The following is an 11,172-nucleotide window of genomic DNA, read 5'->3' as shown; positions in this document are numbered from 1 at the left end:
TGCTGATCAGGCCTGTGGGACAAATCTGCCCCCTGATAGGCTGCCAGCTGGACCCCCAACCACGCTCATATTCACAATAAAAATAAACTGATCAAACATCCGAAGATCCTAGAAATGTCCTAAATCTCTGGAAACATCCAAAAATTCATTACAGGTCCTAAAATCCTAGAAATGTCCTAATATTTTAAGAAACATCCTTACTTTCTAGAAACGTGCAATTATGAAAAAAAAAAAAAAGTCCTAAAATCCAAGAAACATCCTCAAATCCAAAAAAATGTCTCAACATCCTTGAAATGTTCGAAAATTCCTAGAAATGTCCCAAAAATCCTCAATAGGACCTAAAATCTTAGAACTTTCCTAAATTCCAAAAAACGTCCTAAATTCCTAGAAATGTCTCAAAATCCTGGAAATGTCCCAAAATATTAATAATGACTCAAATCCTGGAAATGTCCTAAAACACTGGAAACATCCTGAAATCCAAGAAACATTCTTAAATTAAATAAATAAATTATATATTTTTTTAAAATAAAACTCCTAAATCCTGGAAAAGTGTTAAAATCCTTGAAATATCGTACAATTGTAGGAACATGCCTGGAGCTGCTGCCGCTGGCCCCTGACCTCTGGTCATTTGGAAAAAGTGGCCCCTGACCAAAGCGTAGGACTCAAGTCAGACTTGAGTCACAAATTGCATGACTTAAAACTCAATTTGACGAAATCCAAAAAAGACTGAAAGACTTTGCATTTGTGCGCTGAGATCTGGTGGAAATAAAATCACCTTGTTTTTGTAAAAAAAAATGGATGTGTTCAGGTTTTTTTCTGCATAAACGATGCGCACATCTTCATCTGCTACAGGTCTAATTTATTCATCAAAAAACCCAAAGCCTCATTAAAAACCTGCCGTGGCGATCCTCGGTGGAACAGACGTCATCACGGGACGCCGCCGCCTCCGGCATATTAATGTCTAAATTAAGAGCCGCAGTCTTTATGGGCGGATCTATGAAGGCGCTCGGCGCTCGGCTCGGCGCCGGTGGTCACGGTGTCATTTATTCATCAGGCGGAGCGACCTGGAGGCTCAGTTCGAGAGCCTCTCCTCACCCCGTATGTATTTAAGGGAGGATGGCGGCAAATAATGTGAGGAGACGCTAATGAGAGTGACCGAGCATTTTGTGCAGTTCACCTTCAGAGTGAGCGCTCGGCGTGCATCGAAATCTGTCCGAATCTGAAGAGCAGCTTCACGAATAAAAGTACTTATTGAAAGTTCAGTGAGTTAAGAGGAAAGTTGAAGTTGGCCAGTAAACTACAATGATTCGATCTTTAACTAGAAGAAGAGAATAAAATAAAAAAAAACATAACCAAAACTATATTTCTAAATCTTATAATCAAGATAATTTTAAAGAAAATACATCTTTTAATTCTTTTTTATTTATTTTTTTGTGGTGAAAAACGAGCGCCGTGACCTTATTAGACGCTGCGACTGAATTAAAGAAGCTCGATTCCATTAAAGACGTCTTAATCATACTTTGATTAATGTTGTTTAATCACACCTCTGCACCAGATGGCGTTTCACTGCGGCGTGCAAAGTCGCCACACTCGTTACTCTCCATCCAGCTTTATTTACACCCACTTACATCGCAAAACACACGGCTGAAAGAAAGCGAGCGTGTGAGTCCTTTCTCTCCAAGAAAGAAAAGTGGGGACGTTATTAGGAGTTTGGACATTTTCAGAAAAAGTGAGAACAATGTGAGACAGTGAGGACAGATTTAAAATGTGAGGACATTGGTGAAAGATTTCAGAGCGAGCGAGAACGTTTTTACAAAACGAAAGTGGTGACATTTTTTAAAAATTGGATATTTTTTATTGTAAGCACGTTTTTTTAGAAGTGTGGTCATTTTTGGAAAGATGGGACATTTAAAAAAAAACCAGACTTTTTTAGAAAAATTTGTAGAGTTTCAATTTGAGGACGGCCGACGGTCTTCGTTCTCTCTCCAAAGACGAAACTATAAAGCTGAGAAACGTGTAGAGGAAGAGAGCAGCGGGTTCAAAACAGGCGGCGAAAGTAAACGCGGTCACAACAGCACGAAATAGATTTCTCTTTTCTTTTCTCTCTTCAGAGCGGAGGCGAGGAAGCCGGACGACCTGCAGCGGATCCTCGTCCAGACTTTGAGTGAAACTGAGCGGATGATAAACTTCAGACTGAACGTGGACTTCGTGACTCAGACGGAGTCGGGAGGTTTTCAGCCTGCAGGAAGCAGAAAGCAGCAGCTTTCCAGGTAAGCACAAGTTTGGCCTTTTACAGCACAAAAGACGTTCATTAAGCCTCAGCGAGTGTTTGGTGCATTTAAGGCACACAAACAAAAACTCCACAAACAACAACAAAAATAAATACAAATATAAATATAAAAACAAGAAAAATTACCTGGAAAAAAGTGCTAAAAATCGATAGATAGAATTTATAAAATTATTTTAGCTTTATTTTTTAAAATTATTTAATTACATTTATTTATTTTTAAATTATGCAATTATGCTGGAGTATCATTACCCAAAAAATTAAAAAAAGAAAAAAAATAATTTAAATTTAAGAATGTTTGTTGTGTAAAACTCCACATTCAAACGTAAAAAGGAAGAGCTTATCTTATTAATCCCCCCACCCATCACCTGCTGTCGTCTGCTTTAAAACACACTTCATCATTTGGATGCAGCTGACAAAACTCACGTCAAACATGTTGCTCAACCATTAAATAAGCATTTTTTTTTCTTGTTTCCCTTCAAAACATCTCTGCTATCTAAATGAGCGAGACGCTTATCGTGTAGTCGAGTTAAAAGCGAACATGACAGCAGAAGATCACAGGATGGAGATTTCCTCCTCCAGTCTTTCTCTGATGACATGATAACAGTTTTACACGTTTTTTAATAAAACATGTAACACTAGAAAGCCGGAGGAGGAGGGAGAGGCTGTTTTCTGCCAAAGATGAGGCAATAAAAGATGAACAGAGCGAAACTCTGCTGCCGGACCGCGACTCCGCACGCCGTTTTTTTATTATTCACGTTCTTATGTGGTTCAGGTAATGATTTTTTTCTCTGGGAAACTGATGCATGGTGGTCTGAACACAAAGTTCATCACAATTTGGAGACGTGACGTTGTTTCCGAAACCACACGGATGTTTGTGATTGACGGCGGCGGGTGTGACGGCGCGATCAGCATGCAGGAGACGCTCCGACAGAGAAAAGACGTTCACACTGATGGAGACGCTGGACACTGAACGCTGTCTTTTACATGTAAAAGGCTTCTGTGTGTGTGTGTGTGTGTGTGTGTGTGTGTGTGTGTGTGTGAATCTATAAGCTGCTGTTAGAAAACAAGAGGTCATCTATATGATGATGAGACGCCGTCTCTCGGTTTGACATCCGTGGTGAAGGTGGAGTAACGATGGATTTAATATGAAGTTAAGGTTGATTATTAAATCTGCCCAAAAACCTGAAATTACATGACTGTCATGACGTGTTAGATTCCTAGTATTTTAGGAAGTTTTCAGATTTTAGGATATTTCATGGAATTTTGGACATTTTTAGGATGGATTATAGTACATTTCTAGGATGGATTATAGTACATTTCTAGTGTTTTAGGACATTTCTCAGATTTTAGCAGGTTTGTAGGATTTTCGTTCCTCAGATTTTAAGACATTTCTAGAGTTTTGGGTAATTTCTAGGATTTTAAGACGCTTTTAGGATTTTTCATGGATTTTAGTAGGTTTCTAGAAGTTAAGGACATTTCTATGATTTTTGACATTTCTTGAATTTTGGACATTTTTTGAATTCTAGGATTTTCTAGTATTTTAGGACATCAGTGTCTCAGCTGTGTCCTCTGTCGGGGGTGTGGGGGATCCTCCTCTGGCTCTTTTTTTGATCAACAAGCTCTATTTTGATGCCGTTTTATGTCTCTGACACCTGATGGAGACTAAAAGGACAAAAACAATTCACAGTGTGAATCACTTTATTTTTAATGTGGATTAAAAAATGGTTTGAGGCCCACCAGGGGCCCCGTCAGGGGCCACATTAGCTCTCATTGACCTGCTGATGCTTGGATGTCTCTTTCTATGGAAGCAGTGCTCAGATTAGTTGATTAATTTCATATTTATCAATTCTACAACCTTTCCTGGATGAAGTCGTGAAGTCTTTTCTAATCAAACACGTTCGAACACACTCTTGAATTTAGAGTCCCGTTGTGGTTGCACACCTTTAAACCATCGTCACAGCAACGCGACTCATCCGATGGTGTCTCTTCCACATTTAAAGACCAGCAGTCTTCCACAAAGCGTTCATCTGGAGACATTGTTGCCCCTCCGACGCTCATTTTCAGTAATCTTTTCACATCCAACGCAAGTGCTGGGAATGGATTTTCTGCCGCATGCACCTGTTAACGTATAAAGAAAATGCAAATGGAAGCAGTGCCACTTTTCTAAAGGCATTTTAGAGGCTGCAGACTGTGTAACACATTGATCCTTATGAGCACAGTAATGTTCGGGGACAACATATTTTTAATATATGTTTGAGGATTGTGTGTGTCTCCGTTCTCTGCCCACGCAGCCGTCTCTGCCCTCGTGTCAGTTTTTGAACTGAATAAACCCAATTTTCTCTCTATAATTGAAATCCGCCCTGTTTAACGCTCCTTCCCTTTCTGCCCTGTTGGCTCTTTATTCCGTCTTATCCTCCTTTTCTCAGCTGTCCTACTTGGTGAGCGTTTTCCCGGGCATGTTTTCTTCATTATTTAACCCTTCAATGCCTGGATCAACATCACTTTTCTCGTGCTGCGCTTACACGGCTATCCCGAGCATTTAAAACGTCTGAAATTGGAGAAAATTTGTTTGATTTGTCTTAAAAAGAGTATGAAGATCATATAATTCTTTTAATATTTATTTAAAATTATATTACAGGATAAAAGAATATATATATGTATATACTTTTTTTAAGCACTTTCTTGAGGTCATTTTTTTTTTTAAAGTTTTTTTTTTACTTGCTTTCTCCTTTTTTTGCTTATTTTTGGGTAATTTATCAGTTTAGTTTTCTTGTGCTGCTGCTTTAAGATGCATTTCTGAAGCATTTACAAAATAAACCTATTTATAATTCTCTTAGTACTACATTTAAATTACGTGACAGAAAAAAAGAAAATTTATATATATATTATATTTTTTAGCACTTTCTTGAGGCCATTTTCTTGTCTTGTTTTAAAGTCTTTTTTTTTTTCGTTTTGCTTATTTTCAGATAATTTATCACTTTTCTTTTTTAAGTTTTCTTTTTATTCCTCAAAAAATGATGTCATTTTTTTCTCATTTTTTCTTTTCTTTTCTTTTTCTTTCTTTTTTTATGTGCTTATTTTCAGGTATTTTTCTTGTAACTTTTTTTTTTTTTTTTTACTAATTTCTTGCTAAATTTGGGGCCATTTCTCTTCACATTTTTGAAAGAAATCAAGCTATTTTGCAGGTTTCAGAGGGTAATTAAATATTGTCAATCCCAACTTCTTTCTGACCATCCCTACTCCTCACCACATTTTTAGCATCTTTTTTGCCAGATTTTTTACCGTTTGTTTCCAGTCTCCCATCGCTCTTCACCTCCTCGTTCTGATCTCACTCTTTTCTCAAAAAGCTTAATGTCTTATCTTTTTTTGTCCTCTTCCTCCGCTTTTTCTTTTTTCCTTCCGCGTCCAACTTTGTCGCCATCCTCCTCCTCATGTTGTTTTATCTTTCTCATCAGAAAAGATCATGTTCATCTCAGAGATAATTCCATTTCCATCTCTGAAAAACATGTTTGTGTGTTCGAGAAATCGCAATAATTTCACTAAAAAAAAAAAGTGGAGACCTCAATCACCTCAGTCTTTGAGAACTGCTTCACTATCGCAGATTGCAAAATAATTGAGAGGCAAAGATTACACCAAAAATTAATCAGAGGTTTTGTTTTCAGCGGTCATGTCATTTTTGTGAGTCCCTGAGGGAGATTTAGATTCAGTTTTGGAGGAGACTAATGTGACGCAGACGGAAAATGTCCTTTTTAAAAAGCCTCCTCGGTGTTTGTGGCGTGTTCCCAGAGGACGGCCGATCCAGCTCATTAACAGGCAGAAACGTACAGTCGCCCAAAATCTGCACAGCCGTATCTCCATTTCGCTGCCCCCCGTGTCACACAGATAATTAACTTGGTTTTGCAACGTCTAATTGAAATGTTAAAAGTCACAATAGTTTCAAAGAGTTAATCAACTCTGAAATGTCTTAACTCTCTCGGAGGGAAAATGTTCCGTGGCCGTTTTCATTTCGAAACATTTTTAGATAACCGTTACACTGAAAAAAATGTCTGTAAAATTAACAGCAAAATGCTGTAAAGTCATGACATTATACATCGAAGAGCAACAAAAAAGAGTTAAAAAATGTTACAGTTTAAAAGTTTTGTAATAACAACAGTTTTAAAATGTAACATTGATGGTTGGTTCTTTAATTTGTAGTCAAGACCAAGACAGACTCCTCTGTCCTCTATCTGTCTATCTGTGCTTTTTTAAAACAAATTTTGGATATTATTAGGTGGTATATGGTTTTTGGCTCTGTACATTATTTGATTGATGGTTGGTGTCTTTGTCTCGTGCTCTCCACTTTTAAAAATACCTCCTTCAAACCTCTGAAGATTCGAATAAATCAGTGCAGCAACATAAGAAATGCAGATGCTTCCCTTCAGAGCACACAGGCTCTGAATATTTAACCGAATTTCAAAATAATGTGAATCATGAGCCGTGGCCTTCGCAGTCCACAGATTTCAACCCGACTTAACACCTACGGGAGAGTTTGAAGTGCGGCGTTGGACAGGGCGCCGTGTGCCGCTGCTTTCAAAACACTAAATGAGAGAATATCTTGTTGAAAAATGTTTTTTTATTACGCCTGTTGAGTCCCAGTGACCTTTACGATCACTAATGCAGGAGCACTGCAGCTTTCATGCAGGCTCTCAGGGGACCAATTATTTTAGTAAAGCCAACTCTAAAGTCACTGTAACTTTTTTTTTTAAATGTTACACATGAAAAATTTTCCATTTAACCCTTGAAACCTGGACGAGCACCACTTTCAGGTGCCTTTTACATATATTTATACCTTTGAAACCTGGAAATTTTATTTTTTTTTTTCCAAAACATGGGAAAAAAGCATTTAGTGAATTTCAAGAAATCAATAGATTGCTTTGATAAATTGGTTTTGTTTTTTTCAGAAATATGGTGAAAAGGCAATAAGCAAATGACTAAAAATGAGTAGATTTAGAAAACTATTTTTGAACTATATTTTTTATAATTATCCTAATTATATATTTCAAATGATTCCACAAAATTATTATTATATTTTTTATACTTTATATTTTAAGCATTTTTCCTGTGTTTTTGTTGTTTTGTTGTTGTTGCCTTGTTTTTTTGTGTTGCTTTTTTTCGGGTGATTTTCTTGCATTTTTTCATTATTAAACTATTATTCGTTAGTGTTATTTTTCAGTTGTCATTTCCTTGTATGTAATTCCTTAATCAGCCGATAAGCAGTTATGATCCATAGAAATAATGTGCACAATGAGGCTGCAGCTTAATGTGCAGATCTTTACCGGTGTTGGCCCGACGCTCCGTGTGCCGTCACTGACCCTCGCCTCTGTGTTGATGGCTCTCGGTTGAAGAGGCCGTTAATAACGCTTCAGACGGCGTTGATGTTGTTTTGAGTCCATAAAAAAAGGGCAACTTTCATAACTTTTTTTTTTTTTACGTATGTGGCAAATTTGGTTAATTATACTTTGACACGAATGTTGCTAATTAAGTTTCAACAACACTGAAAAATTACGGCACTTCAGTGTGTGTGTTAATGTGTGTGTGTGTGTGTGTATGTGTGTGTGTGTGTGTGTGTGTGTGTGTGTGTGTGTGTGTGTGTGTGTGTGTGTGTGTGTGTGTGTGTGTGTGGTCATGGTACTTAGCTGTGAGTGTAGGATGGGATTATGCGCCTGCAGATAATTGGTCCATCATGTCAGGGCTTAAAGAGATGGCAGACAGCAGCTGTGCCGTCCTCTCTCCATTATCTCTTTTTTTCATCCCTTCATTATTCATCCTCCTCTGTTTTATTTCTCTTTCCTAACAATCTACACTCACATTTTCACCTGTTGCTATCGTCACCTCTCTTTCTTCCCTCGCCTCTCTCTGTATGTCGGCCTCGTTATGTCCAGTGATTGCGCTCTGCCCACCTCTCTCTTTATCCTCCTTTGTGTCTTCAATTAACCCCACATTTCAGTGCTCCTCCTCGCGTTATTTTCTCCCACTCGTTTCTTCCTCCTCTTTGACATTTCCTTCTTGTTCTTCCATCCTCCCACTCCTCCTCTTCTGTATCTTCTCCTGTTTTCTCTCCTTCCACTTGACCATCTTTTTTCTTCTTTGCTGCATCTGCCGATCAGCTCATCTGTCACACTGAATTTCAGTCTCATGTCCAAGAGAGTTCACTTTTCTCGAGGTTTATGGTTACCAGGCGACGGCGTCATCGGGTGGCCTGATGGAAGTCCAGCAGAGAATCGGCCGTGCGTGAATAAACTGCAAGACAAAAAGCTTTTTAGTGTCTTTAGACGTCTTTAGTAACGCGCCAATGGCATCAGTTATGATGCATTCTTGCAATGTTGGAAGGTCAGAGTTTTTTTTCACGTTGGGAAGTTGCTCCTTCTGTGTCAAGATCTCCTGATCCATCTATGTCAGGTCCGTTGTCCCCCTTTGTGTCAAGATCTACTGACCCTTTCTGCATCAAGATCCCCTGACCCATCCTTCGTCAAGAACTGCTGTCCCCCTCTGCTTCACAAACCGCCTGCGGCTTCTGTGTAAAGTTTCACCGACCCCCTGTGCGTCCGAATCCACTTAAACCTTGTACGTCCCCTTTGAATCAAGATCCCTGGACCTCTTTCCAGGTAAGACGTGCTGACTCCTCCTGCGTCAAGATCCAGCCGGCCTCACTGCGAAGTTGTCACATGGTTAACGTCGCTCAGTGACCCTCAACGTCAGCCTGTGACGTTTTAGGTATCGTTGCCGTGTCACCGATTAGCGAGTTCAGAGTGAGAATTTGCTGCAACATCCACCGACTGCTTTTACGTCAGTTTCCAATAAACGCTTCTTCATCAAGAACTGTTGTCCCCTAATGCGTCTGGAAGAGGGCTTCTGCCCCGGGGTCAAAGTTTGACGAGTAGAAAGTTTCGTCTTTCTGTTGCTCAAAGGCAGATCAGGACAAACGACCACAGAAATTCCTCTAAACCTGGTGACGGGAAGACAGTGAAACATTTAGCTCCTGGTCTCAGTCTTCGCGGGCTAATGACTCCTTCAGAGCATCGTCCATCAGACTGATCGGTGATGAGAGGTCGCCCGCACGCTGCCACCATCACCTCCTTTCAATCCTTTTTTCCATCCATCTTTCCACCTTTCTCCGTGACTCGCTGAGCGTCTTTCTGGCAGTTTGACGGCTGTTCGTGTACTCTGACATGACAGGAAGGCCGGAGAGACGAAAGCAGCAGCTGTAAATGTGAGACAGACACAGAGAGAGAGAGGACAAGAAAAGACACAGAGACAGACAGACAGAGAGAGAGAGAGAGAGAGAGAGAGAGAGGGAAGACAAGAAAAGACACTGAGACAGAGAGAGAGAGAGAGGGGTAAGACAAGAAAAGACACTGAGACAGAGAGAGAGAGAGAGAGAGAGAGACAAGAAAAGACAGAGAGAGAGAGAGAGAGAGAGAGAGAAGAAAAGACACTGAGACAGAGAGAGAGAGAGAGAGAGAGAGAGGACAAGAAAAGACACTGAGACAGAGAGAGAGAGAGAGAAACACAGTGACATTTTTCATGGTAGGATATAGGGCCTATAGGGACCGTTAATCCACAGCTGAGAGCAGAAACAGCTTCACGGAGGCTACTGGTACCAGTGTGTGTGTGTGTGTGTGTGTGTGTGTGTGTGTGTGTGTGTGTGTGTGTGTGTGTGTGTGTGTGTGTGTGTGTGTGTGTGTGTGAATAACAGAGAGAGGGCTGATGAAACCGCAGAAAACACGACAGCTGTGTTTCCTCTGAAGATCGGCAGCTACTGGACCTAACGGCCCCACCAAATGCCAACAAACGTCTATTTTTACTTTTTATTTTCTGCTGGCATGAAAGCGTCAGATAGCTCAGCGGAGATCACAGCGCCGTCTGACTCTGATATACGTCCATTATACATTTCAGTTTGTCCAAAATGAGCGAAACACTGCATCAGATTTGACAGCATTAATGTTAAACACAAAGATCAGATAGCCGGAGGGGAGGAGGCAGTTTTAGTCGATATCGTGGAAGGCTTTTTGCAGCTTTAGTAACATGAGATATTTATGGGAGAGCAGGGAAACATTTTTAAGTGAGATTCATGGAAAATGTAGAATTGAATTATGAATTACAGGCTGTTTTTACCGCAGGTGTAAGCAGAGCTGCGTCTGTTGGGTATTTTGCTCTCCGTGACCTCATGTGCATTTTGGCACCTAAATGCACAGGTGGGAGGGGCCGAACAGACAGGTGGGAGGAGCCGAACAGGCAGGTGGGAGGTCAGTTTAAATGAAGCCGTGCAAAGCCAGCTGTTTGCATTTTGGTGGAAAATGTGTCTCAGACTGTAAACGGCGTCTGCTGCAACAGCAAATGAAATACGAGGAGTAAATGAAAAGCAATAAGACAATAGATGGATAAATACATAGATATATAAATAAGCAAATAAATGAATGAATAAATAGATAAGTAATTAGATAAATGAATAAATAAGCGGGCCTGTGCACATAATGTGCTTTTCAAAATCTATCATAGTGCCACTATGTTTTTAGATTTAAAAAAAAAAAAAGATTATTTTCAATATATTACACGATTATGCGGTTGTTGTTTTTTGTTGTTTTTTGTCAGTGTGTGAGCTGCTGACAGTCTGGGATCTGTCAGTGTGTGAGTGTAGCTGCTGAAAGTCTGGGATATGTCAGTGTGTGTGAGTGTAGCTGCTGACAGTCTGGGATATGTCAGTGATCAGCAGCTACATTGACTGTGACAGGTCACCTAGTGGAAATAGCATGTATTTCCTCCATATGCCAAATATGGTCAAAATGACCTCATCAGGTGGAAAATAGTCAAAATGACAAATTCAGAGTCAAAAGCCCAGAATG

Source organism: Plectropomus leopardus, chromosome 23 (assembly GCF_008729295.1).
Source record: "Plectropomus leopardus isolate mb chromosome 23, YSFRI_Pleo_2.0, whole genome shotgun sequence".
NCBI classification, from domain to species: domain Eukaryota; kingdom Metazoa; phylum Chordata; class Actinopteri; order Perciformes; family Serranidae; genus Plectropomus; species Plectropomus leopardus.
This window is presented reverse-complemented; position numbering follows the sequence as displayed.